The sequence below is a fragment of the Calypte anna genome, chromosome 2 (genome assembly GCF_003957555.1).
Source record: "Calypte anna isolate BGI_N300 chromosome 2, bCalAnn1_v1.p, whole genome shotgun sequence".
In the NCBI taxonomy this organism is placed as follows: domain Eukaryota; kingdom Metazoa; phylum Chordata; class Aves; order Apodiformes; family Trochilidae; genus Calypte; species Calypte anna.
In genome coordinates, this window is record NC_044245.1 from 83,025,349 (window position 1) to 83,051,186 (window position 25,838).

The window sequence follows — 25,838 nt, forward strand, 5'->3', positions numbered from 1 at the left end:
TGTTTTCAAAAGAAAGTATTATTCCCCTACCACACACATTTAAATGCATTTGCTGCTGAGCTTTTGATGGATTTTAGCAGCATATTATGAAGGAAAAATGTTGGCAATTGTTCATGGAAAATATCTAGCAGTAAGGTCAAGTGAGCCATAAAGGAGGTGGCATTAGTCAATTAAGCTCTTGCTACGGCATGAAGCAAGTTGACCAAGAAAAGCATACTACATTTAAGGATTTGATCACATTTTCTATATTGATAGTGTACTTTTATGTGTACCAAAGAATGGAAATGAATTTTAATGCTTATGAGGCACTTAGGCTATCTTATATGAAACCAGATTTGGCAACTCCTCCTGCAGCTGTTGCAAACAAGTCCAGCCAATCATCAGTACTTGTGTTCTTCATTCATCCCTCTGTCAGAGAAATAGAGAAGCAATAGACTCAGAACATTTGGAGATTCAGTTTTAACAAAGTGGATGATTTTCTTTGCAGAGACAAGCCTTTTAGTTTGTTGATGTTGGGTTTTTATAATAATTTCACCAGTGGAATTGGATTGAGATTGCTATCTTTACAACTCCAGAAAACAAAACAAAACTGTCTCCCAAGCCTCCAAAAACCTCTGAGCTTCACCAATGTCTTTTAATGGAGAAAAAGTGTAAGCACATCCCACCTTGAGTTCTGAAACCACACCTATAATAACCACACTTGTATGATTTGGTTCCATGGAATCTGGTGGCCTATTGTTAAATCCAAATGCCACATGATGTAACAGTAGTATTTTTTGGTATATAACTACTTCTTTCCAACAATAAGACATTTATGGTATACTGTAAAATACTGCAATGAGTGCTCTCAGTATTAGCAGCAGTTAAAGTAATGATAATATTGGATTCCTTAGTAATTTTTTCAAAATGGGATTCATTTTACTATACTTCTTGTAAAATCCAGCATTTTGTGTCTGCTTCTTGATTGTCTTCATTGAATTATTGGTACATTCTGTATCAAGCATGGACAGGAAGCTTCTGCTCTGACAGGGAATTTTTCCCATGTTCTTTAGTTGTGACTGCTAAAACCACAGGTTTAAAGAGAAGTTAATTTTGTATACTCCTTGAGCATTATCACTCAGAAGAAGTGACAAGTGCCTAAGCCTTCCTTAGTCATTTGCACAGTACTTTCAAGTATGAAGTCTCCTGATAGTTCCTCTTCTCTGTAGTTATTTACATAGATGCATTCTGATGCCTAAATATTTCCAAATATGACCTATAATATATTGCCAAAACACATTCAATGCAAATTCAAATCCAAAAGAAATTCTTTAAAACTACCAGACCATCAATATGACCTATTGTCATTTTTGGCACTTTGTCTATTTAATGAAAAATCTGTCTTGCTTGTTCCTTTTGTTATGGGGAGAGGATGAAGATGTTTGATTGCATTTGGTTTGGTTTCATTTGGAGTTTTTTTGGGAAACTGGGCCAAGGACTATAACCATGTTTGTCTGGGTCTGGGCATTTGATTGGACAAATCTAGATAATGATGCATGCATGCCAAAAGCATATGTAAAATGTGGAAGTCTCTTTTCCTTGTGGAAAACATTGTCCAGGCATGAAAAAATGAGATGTCCTTTATGCTTTCTGATTCTTTGGTAGAAACCCTGGCAAGTTTTCAAACCAAGATGGAATAGAATATGTTGCGATTCATTTGCAATAAGTTTCTAGTAGCCTATAGTTCATTTTCACTTTTAATGATACTATTTCTATTCTCAGTTATACCTGCAGACATCATAGTTCATACATTTCACCAATAGGAGGTTCTAAATTCCATATAACAGTACCATAAAATATGTTCTCATCCCTTTTTGAGGATGTGCAGGAGGTATTCTTTAGTAAGGGAACATCATTTACAACTAAACTGAAGTAGCAGTGCTATACTGAGCACTGCTGATTATTTAATTTTAGACTGAAGATGATGCCTTATAGATAGCAATGTTCTTAAAGTAAATTCTTCCATCTTCAGTGGATTTTTATTTCTGAACTCTGGTTATTTTATCTGAGGCAGTGATTTTGCCATTTTTCTAATTTATTATTTTTTATCAATGACAGATGCAGTGCAGCAGTCATGCTTCAATTCTTCTTCTTCACATTAGATCACAACATATATACAATTATGAAAATTTAAGCATTTTGATGTACATGGGCTATTTGCTATGGTATACAAAGGAAAACATGAAGTACTGAAGTACAGAAGAAAAGTTGTAAAATAAAGAAATAGTGCATAACTAATAAAACACAACTAAAAGCAATAAAACATAACCAAATTTTTCCTTTTCTTCTGAGTCTTTCCTTATTGTCCTAGTGCTCTTTGCTCAACATCTGTCATCTCTGAAGAATACAGAAGACATATTGTGCTCAGATTACACTATACTGACTGACCTACTTGGTCTTGCATTCAGGTTTTGACTAAAGTCTGCATTTCTGCTCTTTCAGTTGTTCGAATGATAGATAGTTCATAGAATTTTGTTCTCATCTCTTTCCCCAGTCATCAATCTGTAGCCTGCAGTGAACTCTGCTTCTGTGCTGCTATGATACCATGATATAGTGATAAGTATTGCTGTTTTCCTTGTTTCTAGAAATCTGTCAAAGGCAGAAGATGAATAAGTATATAAAAATAAAGTCATATTCGTGCTGTCCTAGTGCCCCATTTACTCCCAAAACAGCAAAGATCTTGGACTCTTGCTATCTGACAAGTGCAATGAACAATATAAAGGTACAATTCTGAGAAGTCTGCCCATGTCTTTACACACTGACTGACAACAGTTTTGTAACTGTAAGCTAATTTGGTGCGTTAATGCCAGTAAGCCACCAGTGCCATCTGAGTGCTATCCAGTATACTGTCTCTGCTGTGCTCCCTGCAATATCTTACTTCAGAAATCTCCCAGGACTTGCATTTCCTTCACTTTTTTTTTCCTTCCTTTTTTTTTTCCTAGATTTACTAGCTTGGGCTAGTACATGCTTGATACAGATCTAGACATATATATATTCTCCATATATATATATTCTCCAAGAAGTTCTGTCAGAGATGCAGCAATCCTGAGGCCAAACACACTGAAAAAAAGAACAGTATATTTGATGCTCTCTGTGTGGGAAGATCACATGACTGATTGCCTCCTTCTGTTGCTGTGACATTGAAAGTGTCTTTCCTCTGTCCAAGCTGGTGCCTTGCCAGTGGTTGAAGCTAGATCAGACTGCAGAGGGTGGTCCCTTCTCAGTCCTAAGGGAAGGCTGACTGTGATGTGGTCACTCAGGGCAATTTCCTAAAAGTTTGTCACTGATGTAAATAGGATGTCTCCCACCCAAGGACACTACTGTGATACTTGGTGGTTAAGCCAGAGAAAGAACCAAGAGAACTCAAACTCCCCCATGTGCCAGCCCTGAGCAAAACTACTGCCACTGCTCCACGTTTCTGCAAAAGTTGGGCTTACATAGCAGCACATTTTATCTGGATTCTAATCAGCTGAGTCAGGCAAAACTCCTGGGACAAGTTAGATTGTAACATATATCTGTTAGGAGACCCTGTCAGATAGGTAGAGGACATGGATTGTAGGATATCTGGAGAGGTCAAGTTGCTCCAAGTGAAGCAGAGGGGGAGCACAGTTAATGAGAGCCAGAGACAGGCTCAGGCAATGCAGGTGCAACTCTCAAGCTGCTTACCTGGCAAAGCTGGCTCTGAACTTGGCACAGCTGCTGAAGTAGCAGTATAGAGTTGGTCTAGAGTGCTCTAGGGAGCTTCTGCAACTGAACTGAAAGGGAATGGTGGTTGAGATTTGAGCAGAATTTTCTATTTTATGTCTTCTCTAGAGAATGCTCCATCATCCCTGACAGAGCTGGTTTATCCCTGTGTTTCATAGCAGTTTATGAGCAAAGCAAATGCTGCTGATTGCAGCCTTGGAAAGTAAATTCTTAACACTTCCCAGGGAAGAAAAATCCCCTGTTCCTTTTAGGATGTCTTCACTTGCATTTAAAGACATCCTAAGTTAAACACAGTGCTACGATACTTATAAGAACAAACTCTGAACTTTTTCAGAGAATACATCCAGCCTAAGTTTGTTTACCAAGTTAAAGGTCCTTGCTCTTGGTTAAAAGTATGAAAATGTGTGTTTTAAATGGGTACACAGGCAATGAGATTTTATAGTGCCGGAGACCCTTGTATGCGACAGGAATTGTATTTAATGGACCAAGGGAAAATTTTCTGTAGGAAACTCTTCCTCACAAATGGTTTGGAACAAGCTGACAGCAGCTATCTGGGCCCTCAGATTCCATTCATTCCCAAGAATCCCAGGCATCTTTCTAGATCATCTGGTTTCCAACATAGTCGCTCTCTCTTCTTGCATATCAAGGGATCCCTCAGTTTATCACTCTGGTTTATTCCTTCCTAGATGAAGATAGGACTCAAAGAAAACAGAATTTAGTCTGGGCATTCATGTAGTCCCCTACAGAAAGTTTTGTTCCTGTCCTTTCTTTAGCCTTGTCCTCTTTCTCCTTCCCATATCTTTGTAGGCAGGTGCACCCTGTTCCTATGGGTCCTACAACCCAATGTCTGGTCATCTAGGGTGGGGAGGGGGAGATTTTCAAGGATTTTAACTGTTGACACCTGAATGATCCAGAGAAGTTGACTTGGAAATGGCCTCAACTCCCTCTCTAGTCAGAGAGAGATGTTCCCATGGAGGAAAATTCAGGTCACCTTAGTCAGGTTCTTGCTCTGAATTATCCTATGGAGGAGCCCATTTATCTCCATTAACTACACAGAAAATCTAGGAAGCTTATCATGCTAATCTAAGTGCCTAAGTGAAGTTAGGCACAATGCAAACCTGCCTTCAACCTATGAGCTCTGGGAACCTTGTGTTACACTGCTGTAAATACATGAGGTTTCTCTTATTAGGAGAGAAAAATTAGAAAGAATTATTCTTTTTTTTTTTTTATTGCACTTGACTTTAAAATAGAATCAATAATCAGACTGACTTTTCCCTAAAGTGGACTTCTGAAAACTGCCAACATGCACTATCATTGCTAATAAAAAGAGCATCACAACATCATACCTTTCATTTTCTTGTATTTTCTCATGTCTGTGCTCCACAGTTACTCTGCCTGTCATTTTATCATTTATTAACTGGAAAGGCATTAAGATGTAATTCCCTCATCTATTTGTTTTCTTCTTATCTAGAAACTTTTCAATAGTCAAAGAACTTTATCAATGGTCAGCTTGATTTTCCTCAGTTTCATGGATGCATGTATTTATATTTAATAATTGGTTTTATTTTCTGTTTGTTTTTATTTATTTGAACTTTCTGCATTATTTCTTTTCATATTTAATCCATTAGATGATATTGCCCCTTATTTAGCATACATGTGATGTCATGATTGGATTTTAACTTTGATGTTTTGAAAAGTTTTCTCTGAAAATAGAAGCATGATGTGTGACACTTAAACTTTCTACAGAATCTCTGATTTAAGGGTATTTACTGTAATTCCACTTCTTTCCTGGCTTAAGTGCTAGAAACAATAACTTCCAAAGAGTATGTTAGATTTGTTGTAGAGGTGAATGCAAAACACTTTTAGTTCAGTCAAAAAATCTTGAGACTTTGAAATAAATGCACCTGAATCAGAGTGAAAAGCACTTTTTAAATTAAAAAAAAAATCTAATTACAAACATTAAATTGAATCACTTAAGATTACTCATTGCTTTTGGCTTATTAATTCTGAAAATGAAAAATTCTCTCAAAGCCAATCACAGGAACAAACATGAAAAAGAGAAATCAATAAAAATGTTTATTTTCAAAATGTTGATGTGTAGGAATTTCTCATTATTTAAACATACTTTCCATGAGTGATTTAATTCTAACTACAATTCTGGAAACTGATTGCATTTTCTGCAAGATTTTCGTTTCAGTGGAGTATCATTAGGGATTTCTGACAAGCCCTACTTGCTTTTTTCAGGGATGCCCTCTTCTCCTGTCCAACATACAATGTTTTAACATGTTAATATGACCAATTTTAAAATTAGATTTATATGCTAACATATTCATTAGGTCATTTCCCTCATGTACCACAGAGAAGCAGGGAGGCTGCTCCAATTTCCAAAGTCTGCAAGAAGATTTTGCACAGTTTCTTCAGTGCAAGGCTGGTGTGCTCAGTATTCATGATTTGGCAATAATCTGCTCCATTAAATTCCTTATTCACCATCTAGATTTCTTCCTAAAGAAACTGTGGACTATGCATACTTTAATACAGAAGAAAGGTGAATGAGTTCATCCCGTGAACCAGTGCTGTGGAAGAATCTGCCCTAGGCTGAATGAAAGATTGTCCTCAAGCTGCAAAGGGTATTGAAAAATAGTAAGTTAAGTACAGTGGTGTCCTGGTTTGGGCCAGGATAAAGGTGATTTTCTGTCTTGTACTTTTGCTTTTAGCTAAGTCTCTTGTAAGTAGTTGCACTTGCTGAAATTAACAGCAAGTTTCTCAGACTGTGTGCTTCTAGGACTGACAACACTCGATGTTTATAGTTACAGCTAGAGACTGGTATGCAGAGCCAAGGACACTACTCAGCTCTGAGGAAAACTTTTACCCTCCAGATGGAATAAAGAGCCTGCAGCCCTCCTTTGGGGAGGAACAGACAAGATAGATGCCAGAATTGACCAAACAGAGCATTCCATCCCATATACGTCATACTCAGTATAAATTTGAGGGATCACGAAGGCCAAGCCATGATTTCCTGCTTCCAGCTTCCAGCTGCCTGCCCTTCCTGCCTTTCCTGCTCCCCTTCCTTTACCCGGCATCCTGGAAGGATTCCGTCCATTCCTCTGCCTGTGCTCCTGATCCATGCCAGCCCATATCTGTGTGTTCCTGCCTCCAGCTCCCGACTGCTGCCGACTCCAGGAGTCCAGCCTGGACTTTCCCAGGGCTGCCCTGCAGCCTCGGTGGTGAAGTGAGAGTTATTGGGGGAAAAGGGGAGAGGAATGTGGTATCCATTTTCCTGCATATTTGTATATATTTAGTAATTTTTTCCTATTTATCATTACTGTTTCATTAAAGCTGTGTAGTTTAGTTTCCAACCCATAAGTCTCTCTCCCTTATTCTCTCTCCTTTCTTTATCAGGGAGGAGAGAGAGATTAATAGAGAGCGTCTGTTACTCGGTTTAATTTCTGGGCCAGTGTTAAACCGTGACAAGTGGTTAAAGTTGTCATGTACCAACTGGCATTGCCAGCACAGCAGCTCCTGGGATTCATAGCAGAATCTGGACTTCAGTAGCTGAACAATGTGGCTACTGAAGTTGTAAACGGATAGGAATGGTTAAAAAAAAAAAAAAAAATCAGACAGAATTTTAGACATTAAACCTCTGTATAACATTTGGCTGTGCAAAGCAGTTGAGGTGCTGCACCACAATACCTTACAAAAATTTCTTTGTAACCCATTGACAACCGGTATATTCTCTGAAGTAGCTTTTTGGTGAAAGAATTTCACTAAGAAGTATTTCACTAAGATGCATAACTGAGTTCAGTAAGTTGAATACAAGGGATAGGAGCATTTACATTCAAAGTAGTGAGGACTGTTTTGTTCCCTAAGTACTCTATCTTGTGGTGGGTAAAAAAAACCACCAACAACAAGAACCACCAAAAAAACTATCAACTACACTTTATCTTGTTCTCAGTTGAGGTGGATAAAACTTGAGAAAGAGGGAAAGAAAACTTACTTTAGGGTCAGGATTGAAAGGTGGCATTTGTATTTTAATGTAGTCTTTGCTTTTGAGTTGTGTAATAATTTTTGCATTTTTTCCTTTTTTCAGCAGCAGGTTTTTTCAGTTATCAGATTGTGGAATAAACTCCTCTGTCACTCTGCTCCTATTCTAGCAGAGCTGGGCAAAAATAGTGGAGTTTAAAATGTTAATTAAAAATACCAGTTCCAACAAACCTATCAAAAAAGATTTTACCTGTAGAAAAAAAAGTAAAAATGCTTTGTGATTCTTTTTAAGTCAGAATCTCCAGATGCTGCTTGCAATTTCATCTCTTTCTTTTTGTTCTCAGTTTAGTTTAGGTAGTTAGTTTAGTCTGGAGTTTTTAATGCTAATTCCTCACTTATATAATAGGTATAATGTAAATTACATGTGAGACAACTGAAATTATTTTTTTTGCTGGCAAGGGTAAGTTGACAGATGATAATATTGTTTGATGCTGCAGGGAAAAATTGTTAGAATTGTGGTAGAGCCCTACTACTGGAGCTTTAAACTGGAATTTTGTCTTTAGAGGTCTCTGTATAATTAACAGAATTGTACCTCTATGTAATGCTTATGAATTAATATATAAATATAAAAATTAGGCAGCCATGATTTATAGAATTTCAGAAAATTACAGTTTCATCCCACTTCCTGGTCTTTGGTCTGAAAGATGAGGAACCTCTTTTGCTTTTCTTTGTCTGGTTCTTGAGGCTGAGAATGGATCATCTAGCAAATACTCTCATGACTTAACAGATATATTTATAATAGGGCTGGCACATCTTCTCGATGCCTCATCCATCATCACATTTTTCTCCAATGATGTTAAATGAGCCAGTAGTATTTAAGGGACACTGGTATGAAAGTTTTCCACAGTATCTCTTGTACTCAGCAATTTTTGACCTTGGTTTAGATGGCACTTGGGTCAGGATGGATCTTTTCGTTTTATAATTAGTAGAACACTGTACTTGGGAAATACAGCCTCTTCTAGAGACCATATTCCAGCTTATGGACTGTTTGGATTTTTTTTAATGTAATGTTTATACTAGGCACATTTTAGCTTAATGTCAGAATAACAAAAGGAATAAGTGAATTTGAGAAATTTGAGCAGAGGCAGGACTGACAGGGATTTTCATTTCCTCCTGTGAAATTGTAACACTTAATGTCATACACAGGCCAAAATGTTTGGTACTTTTTAATACTAAAACCAGATTCTAAGATGTTAGTACTGAGTGGCTTTGCTAGGACTATTGTAATCATACTGGGCCATCACCCCATAAGTATTGGTATCTTTTTTTGTATTCCATATGACAAGTTGGATTGGTATGCTGCTTCTATTCTAATGCATTGATATGTTAATAGAAAAACTGAGAGTATTGGGATGTTTCCCCTAGATGTAAAAAGATACTGCTAAAATGGTGAAATGCAAACCAATCTGTTACTATAAATTCACAATGAAAGAGTTTCTCTGTAAATATAGTGTCTCCTCACAAAAGAATATAGCATAAAAAGCACAGTATTATTTTGTTGTTCTCATTTCTGCCCTCAGAAAATTCCCTCACTTCGTGGGAACTGGAAACCAAGTGCCTTTTACAAAAGACCTGAAACCACAGTTTTAGACTCCTATCTCTTCAAAATTTTATTTAACGAAGAAAAATAGTTTTTAAAGTACAACAAAGAAAAAAATAATCAGTTAGTAGGAAATTATATTTTTATTTAATACTGTATGAAAATATGGAAAAAATGAGTTTATAATACAATATAAAGCGTATTTTTATGTAATAGTTTTGGGTTTCTAGCAGTTTCTTTGTACATTTTTTTTTTAATTAGATGAAGAAAACCTATGGAATTTCTGTGATAGATAAGGGAAAATATCATTAGTATTTGAGTGCCTATTCCTTCAGGAATAATATCAGGAAAACTCGTTAAAGGAAAATAACTACATGACAGTGTAATTATGATTGACTTTTATCTTCATTCTTTAAAGAAAATAAACATAAATTACTGATCAAGGAAAAGAGTCTTAGAAAACAAATGTTCTTCATTACACTAACAATTCATCCTATTGGAGGAAGGACATAAGCATAGAAGCCATATGACCCAATGACCTAAAATGAAGTCAACAAGGTGTAATACATGCTAATGAGCTGAAGATATAATCGTGGTCTATGTTCTGCATTACCATGCAGCTCACAAAACTAGTAGGTAAGAATACATTTCACATAGGATGTCTAAACTATTTTTATAGTATAAGGTTTTGGTAGCAGCATAAGTAATATTTTAAGATATGAGCAGGAAACCATGATTTCATTTACATCCAGGAAATAGAAGTGAAACAGCTAAGTTGCAGGAATGTAGTAGGGCAAAGAATATATCACTAGGAAATCTTAAGTATATAGTCTCTTTCTCTGGCCCATAAAGGGAAAATTTTTTGTTTGTAAAAGTTGGAACAAGTAAATGGAGAACAACATTGAAAAAAAAGAAATTTTCTCTGAGAAAGGCAGTAGAACCTTTTTCAACAGCAATTTTCTTCATCTGTGATATTGAGCTATGTCTAGGAAAGCAACAAGAAAGCTGAAAATAAGGAAATCCCAAGGGATGGCTTCGGATTTACTCATTACTTAAATCTACTCCTTACATAGAGGCCGTTTTGGAGTCTAAAAAGCTGCATTAAAAGTAGCCAGCAGAATAGCCCCAAGTGCTGCAGGATCTGCCTTCTTTCTAGCTCAAACTTCAGCAGTGTATGAGTTTTCAATAGCTGCGTAATTAATAATGACAAAATAACTCAATACGGTGAACTTTCCTAAAGGCTGTGGTGGGATTCATTAAGGCCAGGGGAATGTCTTTTACCCATAACATCTCTCTGATTTGCTGGCTCTATCTGTTTCAGATGGCACTGAAAAGTCTAACAATACATATAAGCCAGAACTAATATTTTTGGCATTAAAGTTGCTGCACAATGAGTGATCATGATATTTGATGTGTTCTTTAGCTTTGGTAATTCTTCTACAAGGATTTCTTTAGCCCCTGGAGGTTCATAATGCTCCAGGAAATGTGTCTTTTCATTTTGTTAAGAAAATATACTGATGAATGCTCTGATGGAAAGATGTGTGCCTTGTGTCTTGTTAGCCCCAGGATGTCTTGAAAAAGATATCTATCTCAATGGGCCTGTTCCTGGGAGACAGAAATAATTAACAACTGAATATATAAATCAACCAGTAAACTTACTACTGTAAGGAATTACTTAATTTCTTATGCTGTTTTCTGAGCCTTGTTTTCAAAATGCTTATTTTCAGAATAGTTTGTAACGATAGCTTCAGGAATGATATGCATAAAAAATCTTTTTCTTTTTTAATGAGGTTATGAGCCCAATCCAGCTTTCAATACATTCCTTCATAATGTTGCTTTGGCAATTTACCCAGAAAAAAATATTTAATAAGTATAATACTACTCAGCGAGTAATTTTTCAGATGTATCTGCTGCAAACCCAAAGTCATTGCCATTATAATCATCTTACCTTCTTTGTCTCCCTATTCTCTCCATTTTTCTGTCTTGATGCTCCTTTGCAGATGGATATGAACTTAATCTACCTGAAGTCAGAGCTGGACAAACACAAACTTGGTCTGAGATGAAAAGCACCATTTATAAATCTCAGAGGCCCATCAGAGGCAGCTCACATCCAATCACTTTACAATGCGGGCAGCTGCCAGCTTCCATTTGTATGTAGGACACCTGAACTCCAGGTCTACATAGCATACCTTTCTTTTTCATCAAAATTATTCCTGAAAGTACTTGCCTTCCATTTTAAAGTTTTCCATTTTTCTCTTGCCTTCCAGCTATCCCTGTGTATCTGGCTGTGCAACAGTGAAAATATTCTAATTTAATCTTGGAAGAATACTGTCACCTGGAGTAACACTGCAGAGTCAGGTAAATGGCATCAGTATATACAGCTGGTGTGAGGAGAAGGAATCCTATACTCAGTATCACAGGTTCTTGCAGTGTACTTGCAAAATTATGGCCAAGGCATGTGAATAATTCTGATAAAGATTTAAATCAGATGTTTTCCATCTAAAATTGATTATTTTCTCCAACCATCTATCTACTAAGTTTTCCATTGCGTGTGGTTTTAATCTCAAATCAAGACTGAGACTCCTGGCAAGAATATTTGTCATAGTTTATTAGGTGTTCTTTCCATGAGACTTTCCAGGTGATTTTTAAATGCCTTCTTTAATATCCAGAACCCGTTTTTTTTTTTTCACTGTCAAGAATTTCACACAAAGACCTAGAGGAAAAGTTCCATAGTTATACTTTAGATCAGTAGAGGTCAGAGGAGTTTTAAAAATCTCGTTTGATGCATTTCTCACTCCTCATTAAAATACAGAACAAATAATTTTGGATGAAATATTCAGATGCCAGGGAAAAGATTACTTATGGGGAAGATTTAGATTATTACAAACTTTGCTGAAACTCTTTTGGAAGTAAGATATTCTTCTTTATTTGTGAAATTGCTGCTGTCACTGCTAGGCCCAAATGTATATATTTATTCAGCAGCATGACTGAAAAGGCAATTTAAATTTTAACGTATTTTATGTTGTTTTCTTTTGACCTCACGATCATCTGGTTATGGGGATATTTCCTAACATAAGAAATAATAATTATAATAATAAAGAAAATAAATGGCATATCTTTCCCAGACATAAGATTATGTAATAAATGACACTATTAGTTATTTTTACCACTTAAAATAACAAGCTATAACATTGAAAGGTTTTAGAAGTATCTCTCATCAGTGACAAAATGTAAGGAAAACAAAATGCAAAAGGGACACATAGATGGAAGGCAATACAGGATACATATACCTGACTATTATTCTCAAGTCAGTTTAATCAGAGTCTCTTTTAACAATTTTTGACTACCTAACTTTTGGTTTTAAGTGGCTCATTGAGTTGAATCCCAATGATTAGACATTAAGAAAATGCACAAGAACTGTCATCTTGCTGTTTTAAGAAAAATCATCATGGTCAAATAAGCTCTTGACACATAAGAAGCGCCACATTAGATCACTTCAGAGAAGAAAGTCTCAGAATTTGGCCATGATCTCATCACACTATAGACATATTTTTATTTTTGAAGAAAAAAAGTTTTTTAACAGTTGAGGCAAATGAAAAATGAACCATGCATTGACAGTAATAAGATTTTTCAAACAATTTTAACAGCCTTTATATGCATCGTCATACAAAAGACAATCTGAGACCCTCAGATGAGAGAGTAAATACTATCTACAGTTTGTCTAGAGAATTACTATGATTGAGGAAACAATTTGCGTTTAGTAAATACATATTTATAGGATAATAGATGTATCTGGTAAATAATATATGATATGTTAATATAATTAATTTCCACCATTCCTTTCTAAATTAACTAAATATGCATTTAACAAACAAATTTCTGAAAAGAGCTTAATCACCCATGGGCAAAGGAAGATTAAAATTGAAGCAACAGGAAACATTATGTCTTGTTTTCAAAACAAAACAAAATTAAATTTATAATCTTCCTTATTAAAGGAACTGTCATTTTATGCCTCAACAGAAAGAATGAAAAAAAACCTCATGGAACGACTCATGAGCTCATGGAACGACAAAGGCTGAGGAGCTGAACTGTATTTTCAAGGAAAATATAATGAAGAAATTAGGAATATGAATCTTAGGAACAAACCATAAGATAAGTTCAAAGCAGGGCCACCCACTATAAACTCCTTTTTGTCACAGTCTATCCAAGCAACTAGGTGTGTAAAATCTGCAGTATATAGATGGAAATACTAATTACTTTATTAATGTCTTATCATTAATTCATTAAATTAATTTGTAAAATGAAGCATCAATTGTTATACAGAAGGTGAGTCAAACTTCTTTCTCCTAAAGCAGTTTCTTGCTGGAGAATAAAAAACAGTTCAGTAAAAGCAAAGATAGATTTCTGTGAGGAGAAGAATCTCTCTGGGAATATCATTTGCATTGAAGAGGAGGAAAGACTAGAATTTTAAAGCATTGACATTTTCTTATGGCGTTAAGTATTACCTCTTGTTTTTCAGAAAGATTCCTGTCTTTAATCTTTGTATTATGTATTTCCTTATTCACGGATTTCTATATTTACTTTGAGTATGTAGAGGAAAGTGTTATGTGACGTGACAGTCAGGTAACTTCGTGAAGAGAGTTGGAAAATAAAAACAGTAGGCAAGGTGATACAGTTGCTCAGAAAGGCAAAGGATTTCAAGAGGCAGAGATGGAGAAAGAGAAGGAGCAGATGGATCTTAGTTGTAAAAGAGTGGGAGTGAAATAGTTCTAGATGAATAGGCACACTACTTCAGCCTTCCAAGAATTAACGGTGGTGAAGACAGATGTCTAAAATCAGTGAAAGTAGAAGTAGTTGATCAACTAAAGATCAGCAGAAACCAAATAGGGAGAAATGCTTTATAACATCTTTGAAGAGCGAAATGTAAAAGTGTCCTTTGGAAAATACTTTCTGCATCACCCAAAGGTCTCTTATCTTTTTGGTCTTTTAGCCTCTCCTTTCACAGAATTATAATAATTTGAAATACCTTCTGATTAACTCCTCAAAAAAACCTACTAACACTATTGTAAACCAGCAACCAATGTGTCCTAGCCCAAAGTAACTTCCAGCATCCAGTAATCCCAGTTTAAACCAGTAGCTTTCATTCCTGCTTATGAAAAAGGCAATGAACCCTCACATAAATCAGGCATTTCATCTACTCTGCCCAATTAATAATCCTAATGAAATGGTATTACGGTTTGTTGAATCTATCTGTGTTAGCTTATATGTTAGTATTCAGGACACTGTTCCTCTCAGGCTGAACTGTGCTGCATGCAGGTGGCTGCTGAAAGTGTTGTGTGCAGTTTCAGGTCCAAGATTGGAGGCAGTGGGGCTCAAGTAGATTATCCAAATGAAATGGGCACCACTGTGGAGCAACAGCCCCTCACATTTTAAAGCCACTCTGTGGACTTCAGTGGGGTTGGAATACGATTTAATTCTGTGCTGCCACACTCCATCTTGGAGTGGATTGAGCAAAGATGGTAAAGCAAAGATGCATCTTGTTACTGATCTGTTTTCTACCTAAATGGATAAGAATTTTGTGCGTGTTCTCAGTTTCAAAGAGAGTCAAGTGGCTGATTTTCATTCCTGGCATTCAGGATCTGTGACAACCTCTTCTAGTGACAGAGGGCTGGTAAAGCCACAGGAAGACAAAAATCATTTTACACTTTTTCTCCAATCCTTCTCTGAAACTCTTTTTCCCCATCTTCTGGATTCACAGGAAACACCCAGTACCAGCTGGATGCAGTTGTTGGCAGACAGTGGATGCGCCTGGCTATAGCATTAACATGTAAACACCATTGCCTATGTCCATGTCCACCTCGTCTCTACACTCTCTAGCTAGCATTAAACAACAGCAATGGGCTTCAAGCATCCTGCCAAGCATTGCTGGGTGCACAAAGGGCCCCAGACTGCAAAGGGAAATGGCTTGTGCTGTATGCATTTCAAAAAGTGTCTTGGCCTGTCAATATCTGTACCAGAGGGTATATGCATGATAGGAACAGAGTTTGGGAAATAGTTTCATTTTCAACAGATAGTACAATTGAACTGGGCTGAATTAGACACATCACAGCTTCCCTGGGTTTACACAGTGTCAGGGGAAACTAAGGCCTTGGTCTTCCACTGGAGCTTTTCAAGTTGAGAGAAACAACAAAAAATGCATAGGATAATAAAGTTGTAATTTTTAGTCTTTAATCTTAAATTAAAAATTCTCTAAAGTGAGGATTACACTTTATGCACTTCATAGCATGCTGCCTAACTTCTTTCATCCTCAGGGATCAGGGAGTGAATTTGTTTTTTTAACACTCAGGCAGACTCCAAAAGCTCAGCATCACTCTCTCTCTCCTTTGTTTTAGCTTTGTTGAAATGGCTGTCAAATTATTAGATATTTTCTGCAACCAAAAACTAAAAAGAAAAACCACAAAAAAAAAAACCAACTCAAAAAGCAACTTCATCTTCAGCAAACTAAAAACTGTCAACATCTTTTTGTGTCTCAACCCCCCACTACCTTTGCTTCAGACAAAATAAAAAACCCTCAGTTTTCCAGTTGCACCATGTTGCCAGGAGTAGCTAGTTTTCCAGACGTTTTTGTAGTTTTCCAAAGAAATACATGCTGACTAGCTGCACTGTTAAGAGATTGCCTCAATATCACAGCAAGGTCTATAGCAGTGCTGGAACAGCAGTGAAAAGTGCTGGCTGCAATTCCCACTTGTACCTTTATCAAAAAAAAGGAAAGAAAAAGCAACAAGAACAAAACAACAAAAAAACCACAACCCAAACCACCAAGCTCTCATTCCCCAGGATATAAATAATTTGCTTGTTATTTTTGCAGCCCTTCTTATTTCAGCTGTTTTGGAGGCTGCATGACTTTTTATTGGATGAACTTTGAAGATGCAGGTCTAGTTTTTTTTTCAAAACTACTTTTCCTAATTATTACATATTCTCTGAAGTACTACACTGAAGGAAGAAACAGCCTCTGAAAGTTCTTTTGCGATGTGATTGAAGTACTTTCACTCATTAAAATGTTTTGCCTTCTGAGTGAAGAAAATGTTTGGTACAGCTTTATGTTATATACTTCACTTGATTTTAATGCTTGGGATATATCCTATATTATACTCTATATCCTAACTTTTTCAAAGAATTAAAAAAAAATACAAAGTGTAAATTTGCTTTAGCCTACTTTATTACATCCCCAAAGAAAAAAGCCAGCCACTAATGGCCAACACAATCAGTCAGACTACCTGTGGTGCAAAGCATTATAATGACAGAATGAGTTCTTGGCAATTAGGTTGTGCCCATTTTCTGATAAAACAAAATGAATCTGCTCATAATAAGGATATCATTACCAGGACTGCTTCATGGTTATGCATTTTTACATACTTTATAAAATTATTTCCTTCTTTCTATGACCTTTGTGGAAATCTGGATATTCTGTACTTTGGTTTAATTTGATTTTGATTGGTTTGGCTTAGTATGCCATTGATAATGGAAAGTAGGAAGTTAGGAACAGGTTTCAGGGTGTTACAATGACATTTGTCTTTCCTCCCTTTCATTAAGTGTTAATAAATGGGAATGTTCCTCACCCACGTTGTTACAGACAAGATCATCAAGGACTGTACATCCCCCACTGCAGTCCAGAGAGAAAGCATGAGCAGGGACTAGCTGCTTTACTGTAGAAGAACACAAACATTAGAAACTCTTGAGAGTTACAAGCAGATGCTGGCAAGGGCAGGTAGTTGAAAGGTGCAATATTAGGTACTTACTACAGCAAAAACCATTGACTTCATGGTGGAAATATTACACCTAAGAACATCATGGGAGAAGACTGAATCTCATTGTTGAGGAATTTTTGTTGTATCCTTGAGGTGAATTAAACAAAATTTTGTGATTAAAAATATATTTATATATAAATATATTCATAAACAATGCATTAGGCAGAATCCTATAACCATAAGCGTTTTTAGAAGAGCATAAATTTGCACCAATAAGAGTTCTGAGAGATGTTCCTTGAGGCACCTTACCCCTGACTTAGGTTCATCTGGTAACCCAGCTTTTCTGCCCAAAATTGTACCCTAAGCTAGGATCCCTGAGTGCACCCATTCCAGGATGGTCACAAGACAATGTTGAGGATTTTTTTTTACCAAGGGAAACTTCACTCTCTTACAAAGGGTCCTTCTGTCTCTGGTGTCCCTGTTTCCAGGCAGTTTAAGCCCTTTCACAGCTGGGTTGTCTTGCCTTCCATGTGAGGTCACTCCTTGGTCACAACTGCTGAAGTGTAACAATTTAAATTTCTCCTTCACAATGAAACTGTACCTGGAGGATTCCTAGGCCATGGACTGAGGGGAATGAAGCATCAGATGTGTCTTCCTTGCTCTGAAGCTGATCAGTGGCATCTGAGTTGTCACACAGAGAGCTGGCCTTGGAGAACTGTCTCATTCCACTCCAGAGAGCAGTGTGGAGATATCACCAAGAAAGCAGCTCTGCATGTGTGCCCTGTTCCTCCACCACAATCTGTGTGTGAATGAGTGCAATATGCTGCGAGCGAGGGTGACTCAATGGCTGGCCAAAGGCAGAAGGATCCACTCTTCCAGGAAAGTGTGCTGGGTCTCACAGCATCTCCATTTGATCAGATATACAGAGCCCTATTCATACTGCCATACAGATATATGAGATAAAGTGCTCATCTAATTCTCACTGCTAGTGGCTACAAGTGTAGCTTCATGGTCTTACTTAGCCTCAAGTATAGCAACATAAGCCCTGTTCATACTCCAGGAAAAGAGTATTTTTGACAAGAGCTTTGAAACATACTTATATGTCAGAAAACAGACAATGCTTTTAGAAAACACTTTTTCCCACATAAATGAGTGTATAAAGTTCACTCACAAATGTCTCCACTCCAGGTAGCAATTTCCTGCAGCTCACCCCAGAACTTCCTCCTGCAATCAATTTGATGGAAAGTGGTGATACAGGTACACCCAGCTGACTTCCCTGTCAGACTAAAATGATGTTGGTCTCAGCTTTGGTTTGATCCCAAGTTGATCACAAATAAATCACTACCTTCATCTCCTTCACAGCTTAATCACTCACTCTGTACAGAGAGAATGTATCCCATAATTTCAAAATGTTTTTCTGAAGATTGTGCTCATAATAGAAATTCTGTGGTCATCAGAAAAAAACCCAATACCAATAGCTACCTGGAACTGTGCAAATCCCAGCAACTAGGGATTCACCTCTGATATCTAATGCCTTCCAATATGACCTGGACTTGTGCTATACTCTTGTGGTATGGTAATAAAGGACTTAATCTTCAAACTTGCTGAGCATTTACTGAGAAATGCTTAGTACTTGGTATTTACTGATGTCTGTAGGAATATATGCTAATACACACATCTACATAATTGATTTCTGATGATGCAATATAATTTAGCATAAAATGATTTTTATCATGCAGCACGTTAAAGATGACAATTCTGCCTTGCTTACACTTGCTTACCCTTGAGTTCTGTCTCATTTTGTACTGCACAAAATATTCTACTAGTGCAAAGCTGAATTTTTTCTATGGGACAAGGGTAAACAGAATACTAACTTTGTTAAAAATAATGAACACTTTTTACTTACTTCAGCGTGGCTCAGCATTTCACTTTAGACCTCTCAGTCAAGAATTTTTGTCAAAAGACAAGATTGAGTAGATATGGGGATAATTTTCAAGATAGAATTCCCTTTCAAGTCATGAGATAATTGATTTTTTTATATGACACAAAACCCAAGATAATGATATAATTTATTTCTCATGCTAAGCAAATTTCCTTCCTTCCTTCCTTCCTTCCTTCCTTCCTTCTTTCCGTCTGTCCATCTGATGATTTTTAAATGCTGGTGTTCTGAAACAGATTTTTATAACTACAAAATAGTGCAGACAGTCTTTTTTTTTTAAATTTTCCTGTCTGAAAACAGCTCTTAGGTTGGTAAGTGAGGCAAGCTATTGGAACTTACTTAGAGAAGGAAGAAAATTTTCCATGGATTGACCTTTGATTGACATACAGAACGAATCAAGTTACCTTTAATACAATCATAGTAAGATTCTACAGGTGAAGTTATGTGCTCTCACAGAAGAGTCTCTGGTTATCCTAAATAAATATTAAGCCTTTGACATCTGAGTGTTATTTAAACCTGAAAGAGTAATATTTTTTTTTCAGAATTATTTTTACTTGCCCTGCATTGAAGGGACGGAAAACCATAACTTTTCATCTGACTGTAGTTGTTATATTAGCAAGCACTGGAACACTGAGGGGTTTTTACTGCAACCTATTAACCAATCTTTAACAAAAAAATATGGAGCTGTGACAGAATTAATTTTAGTTTTATGCTATATTGCAGGCAACTATAAACAGGACTGTGTTAACATTTATCGTCTGTTTTGTGGTGTATTTAAGTGCTTGTTAGCATTGCAGAATGTGTTTTATGTATGCACAGGAACTGCTGATTTAGATACATTTAGAGGTATAGGATTTGGAGGGAAGCTTTTGCTATTTTTACAGCTACCTTCACCCCACTAAAAATTTATAAGGTTGCCCCACAGGCTGAAATCTTCATATAGCTGACACAAAGTCTTTTCTATGGGTTGAGACAAGTGGGAGCTGCAGGAATGGTTTACCAGTAGGCAATGATTGTGGCTCCCAGGAGTTCTCTTCCAGGCTAGCATTGAGAGCAGTAAAAACCATTGGTTGTGACTTGGTAATATCAAAATCAAGGAACTTCTGCACCCTTTGCAGCTAATGGGGATCTGATGTGCCTCTGCTGCATTGTCCTTGCAACAGTTGGTGTGGGGGACAACCACACGAGCCATTAATGAGTCTGCACTCAAGAGTGCCTCCTTTGCTCCTGCAGAGTGAGTGGAGGGATGACAAGAAAAACTCATCTTCAAGGAATGATCATTCTGATGACCACATGAGGAGGACCACCTCTTTAAGGCAGAATCTACAGTCTGTGAATATATGATGGTTAAAAGCCTGGCAGTATGCAGACAGCATGTGTTTGATGCAGAGTAAACAGCTGTTTCCCCAGGCTGTAAGACAGATGCCACAATCTCTGCATACTCTTTCTTCCTCCCCAGTCTTAACCCTGATCATAAAATATCAGCCTTTTCTTACTCAATGGAAAATAATTTTTCATTTCTGAACAGGCATCTTGCCTATTTTCTCCCTTCTCCCATTTATCTTCTTTACTTTCTTCTTTTCTTTTCCTCTATCTGTTCTCTCCAGCTCCAAAATCCCTTTCCAAACAGAGCAACCTCAGAAGAAGCAATTGCAAAGTACTTCTAGGGATGTCTTCTCTTCCTACAGTATAATTTCATATATATTTAATTTTACTGAATAGCCTGTGCTTTTTTGGCCACATTATCCCCCTTTCCCATTTTGCATCTGCACATCTGTCAGCCACTGCTATAGTCCTTCTGGGTAATATTATGAGCCAATATCAAAACTTTCATTCTCCTTAATGATATTCCTTGTGAAAAAAAAAAAACAAAACACCTCTTAGTGAGCACTATTTAGAGTGGTGCCTTACTGCCATCTCCAAGTGTAGTTTAGAGCTGCACACAGCTCATCAGGGAAAGCTTGTTACCATTTACATAGGGGGATTTTTGGTAAATGTTGGAAGTATTTTTCTGCATTTCAAAAAGATTTTAAATGTTATCAAAAGGCTCTCAGTTTTCATTCTAGTTATCTGATAGGCAAAACCCAAGGGGAAAAGAAAAGCTAAATCTTATTTTTTTCTAGAATATGTCATATAAATTTGATTTTAGATTTAAAAATAGTTTTTTAGTTCTTTTTTATGATATTTTTATGAAGGAAAGGCAGAAGAAGAAGGGTGGAGGTGGCTGTTAAGCAAAAATGGAAGGAAGTGAAGCTGCATTTGTGTGACAGAGATGTGTAATTTTCAGGACAATAGCAGGGCTTTTGACATTGTTTCAAGAAGCTCTAATTTTGAAAGTAGACATTCATATGCCAAGAACTTTAATGTACTTCCATATTCTTAGAGCTCTCTCTGATCTATAACAGCAGAACACATATAGTGCAGTTTAACTTAGATATGCAGCTCCACTTCCTAAATAAGATGAAAAAAAGAGCCTAAGCAGGTGAATCGTTTGAATGACTTTGGATTTCAAAGTTATTTATCTGAATTATTCACTGAAGACTTGATAATTAGAGAGGCCAATTCCTTTTAACTTTGTTTTCGTGTACTTGTGGGCTTGTCTGATGAAAAAGGATAGAGGTTTACAAATTTTTCTTTAAAAAATAAAAGGTGATGACTTCCAGTCAGGAAGAATAGTTTGGCTGTGTTTTTCATAGCCTTCAAACACAGTTCACAGTTCTTTCCTTATCACTACTCTCTCCTCATAAGGCTATATCCTTCAGCTACTATAACTCAATTAGAAGTAGAACTGAGACAGGAAAGGGAAGAAGAAACTAAGAGAAAGGAAAACAAGGGAACCTTGTACATATAAGATTCTATAATATGTTAACACATAAGTAATTCCAGATCTGGTGGGTTTGATTATTAAATCATATGGTATAATTTTCTTTTTTTTCTTTCCCTAATCCACTAGTTGAGGAAGAAAAACTAAAAAGCAAATGAAACACAATGTCATAAAAGAGAAAAAAATTAAATTAGTTTTTTAAAATATTTTATTTTCTGGACAATACAAAAGATGCTAATGTGAAATTCTCCTCACAAAACAAACCTATCCATGGCCAAGTTCAAGCAGCACTTCTTTCTCCTGGTGCCTGAGTATCAACAGGTTCCAAGACCCACTCTTCTCCTAGCTAATGGAGGAAAGTGAAAGATTAAAAAGAATGGATATAATCCACACCTTGCAATATTTCCTGTTTCTTTCAATAATGGCATATTGACTTAAATATGAGGATGATTTCATTGGTACAGCTCAGCACCAGTTGAATATATTAATTTTATCTCTAAAAGAGTGTAAGTTTTAACATTCAGACATTCATTGCTGGTCTTGTTGCTTGTGAGTTAGGACGTTCATCCAATTTATCATTTCTTTTTGTAAGTGTTGCCTTAAGACAATGGGGGCAGAGCTTACTTCTAGATGAAAATTTGTATAGACCTTCATGTTGGTATTTCTGGAAGATAAATGTTGGAAGTATAGTTTATTTTGAATATATAATCATACCTGCAAGAATAACAAGTTGTATATTAATGTATTTCTGTAGAAACCAATTTTTACTACGATGACATAGTACATCTGTGCTATGGGAGGGTGACAAATAAACAGAAAAATTACTAAAGCCAGAAGTTCAAGAGCTGCAAATATGACCCAGTGGAGCACAAAAGGGAGAAAGACAAGTACAGAACAACGTGTACAAAGCGAGGGGCCGGAGCTTTACTCTCACAGTGAACCAGAAGTGGGTAAATTAGCCTTCCTCAGAGAGTGAAAGGTGACTATTGCAGGTGACCAATACAGATAGAAATAGATTTTGAAGTATATCATAGCTTGCTTCAGTCCTCTAGTCCTCTTCTCCTTCCACCTATATGATAACCAGACACCAAGAGTGCTATTCATCTTACTTAATTAAGATGTCTGAATTGCAGTTCTCTGCATTTTCTCAAGTCACCCAAGGCCCCTTTGCAGCACAGTGACCCAGTGAATTGTTTGCAGAGCACACTTCATCTCAACCCAATGCGGAGACTATGTTGTTCAAATAAAGTACCCTTACAGGTGGCTTTGCTCTCTTTACTGGCTGTGGAAAGAGACTCAGATGATTTATGCCTCTACTTTAGACAGAATTGAGACAAATGGTACCCAAAATTACCAACTGTAAATGCCTCACAGGAAGTTCTGTCTAACATGGTTCTTCATATCACAAAATCAAGCCTTCAAGCCTGGATACTCTTTCACTGCTTCCCAACACTTCCTTTAAATTGAAAATAAGGTAAATACAATAACACTTTCTATAGCCAGCCCTAGCTCTTACAAAATGATCCTTAAATTTCCTTTTTTACCATACTCAGGACTTCTTTGAGTTTTTAATAGACTTCTGTTGTCACTAACATTGCCACAGGAGAGGGGGGACATTGTGCACTGCTGTCTCTTGAAACTCATCCTTAGACCTGGCCTATAACAAAATGTCTCCTATGGCAGGGCAGTGTCAAAGCACAAAACATACAGCTGTGCAAAAACCATCTCCCAGTTTCACACAGATGTTTTGTTGGAATAATTCATGTCTCATTTCCACCGCTAGAGTGACAGAGAGTTGTATCATGTACAGCATAAAAGCATTGGAATATCAATTTCCTATCTTATTATTGTTCCTGTGGGAAAAGAGATAAATGTACTCTGCTTTGCTTTGTTCACCTCATGACAAGCCACTTGGAGTGATATTAAGTATATTCTTTTGTGATATTTAAGGATGACTCTCAGCTAAACCCTCCAAAGTTTCTATCAGATCTGTCATCAGTTTTAAAGTATAGACTCCAGAATTATGACATGACACAGCATTTCATTAATTATGTATTTATAATTATGCAATATTTTTATCTTTGTCAGGCAGTTCTGTGGTACTTGGTTATGCCTTTGCTTTGTTCTTTTAATTATCTTCTACTTATTTTACAGTTGAACTGTTTGCATCTGCGACAGAATCTCTATTTAAAATGTCATACTCCTAGCAATTATTTTGAAGTGTTTTAGATCGCATTGAGGTTAAAAAATATTTTTTTCTCTTAAGCAATACACAATTATATACTGCTCACAATGATTGATGGTTTGTTGAGTGCAAAATCATGAAATAGTACCTTGAATGTTACAACAAAGCAAGTCCCACCAAGTCTCAGGGTTTCATGAGCTGTCACAGAGATCAGTCATCTTGCATTATAATCATAAAGGCCTCCCAAAATGATTTAAACCATTGTAAAAGAAAATGTATCCTTCACTTGAAGAGTGGAGGCAACTTGATCACTGTAATTGTGGGAGAGGCAATAAGATACCACAAGGGAAAACAGTTGTAAGACAGTTCAGATTTCTTCTACTTTTTGTTGGAACTTTTTTCATTGTTACTTAATATGATCTCTAAGTAAGAACAGTTCTAGAAAATTAAGTAAAGCTGTGTATACATGAAAACTGTAGAAAGGAGAGGTTTTTCAGAACTTTTTCATAGGAGAGAACTTTGAGCCGGGAGCAGATGCAGACCTATGGCTGTACCTTTTCACCTCAATACACACACAGGGAACAAGATAGAATACTGAGAAAGTACCAAGCCCTGTCTCTTCCTGATAAGGTTAGGTGCCCTAGCTCTTCCTGATAAAGTTAGGTGACCAGTATCCCTTTTCACTTGTAAGTGCAAAAGTCCTCCCAAACTGTTTAGTTTTGGGATAGAAATTATTTATTGTGACAAACTTACCTACTTCTTGATGTTACTGAAAGGTTGAACAAGATCTGAGATGCCAAGAAGAAACTCATTTTAAGAACTTAGGTTTTAGATCAAAGATATCAAAGAAGAAATATGTTATTCCTGTGCAAAAACAAGCAAAAAGTGATAGGCATGTTGTAATTTTGTCAAAATGACAGATAAGATTAGGTAACATTTCAGGAAAAAAAAGCAACAAAAGACATGTAAAATGAAAATTTACCCTCCTCCTTGCACAGACAATACTGTTTAGCAGGCATGGTAGTGTATTCAACTTAAACTAAGATAGAACAGTCCACCAAAACTGACAAATCTTTCTTTTTTTTCTCTGATTTGCATGTAGAACATCTATTCCATTAAAAGAAGCTCACTTACATAGAGATGTAGGATGTGGAAAACTAAATCAGTGTCCTTGAAAAGCTTAGACAATTAAAACTCAAACTTGCAAATATAAAGACAATGCCACTGTACTCTTTAAAATTACATTTTAATAAACAAAAATATAGTACTGGAAACCAGAGCAAGAGCAAACATTCCAGTGAAAGGCCAATATTGAAGAAATAATTTTCCTTTCTTCACCATTACAATGTGACAAATTTTATGGCCCTGGACAAGAATGGGAAAGAAATTCAACCCTGTTTTTGGCAATGACTAAAGAAATTGCTTTTAGCTCTCACCCCAGTTTGCCAAGCAAAGTTGTTTGGTCATGGTACAACAGAGCACAAGAGTATGATTTTTGAAACCTTTATGCTTTCAAATATTTGAAACATTTGAAAGGGAGAAAAAATTCTTATTGCTCAGTTCCATCCCCAGACTTTTCATTGTTTTTTTACTATTACATAGTACAGTGATTGTAAAGTGTTTTCATGTTATATTGTCCATCATCATCTGCAGTCACTAAACAATGGAAAACAATGTCTGTCTCTCCCAGTCTCCAAGAGTTTTAACTAATAGGAAGACAGCAGTCTGGCAGGGACACTTGATCTCTAAAGAGGTAGCAAGGGAAATATTTGCTTGTGTGAGAAGGTCAGTAATCTCCTTCTCCATGCCCTCTCTCT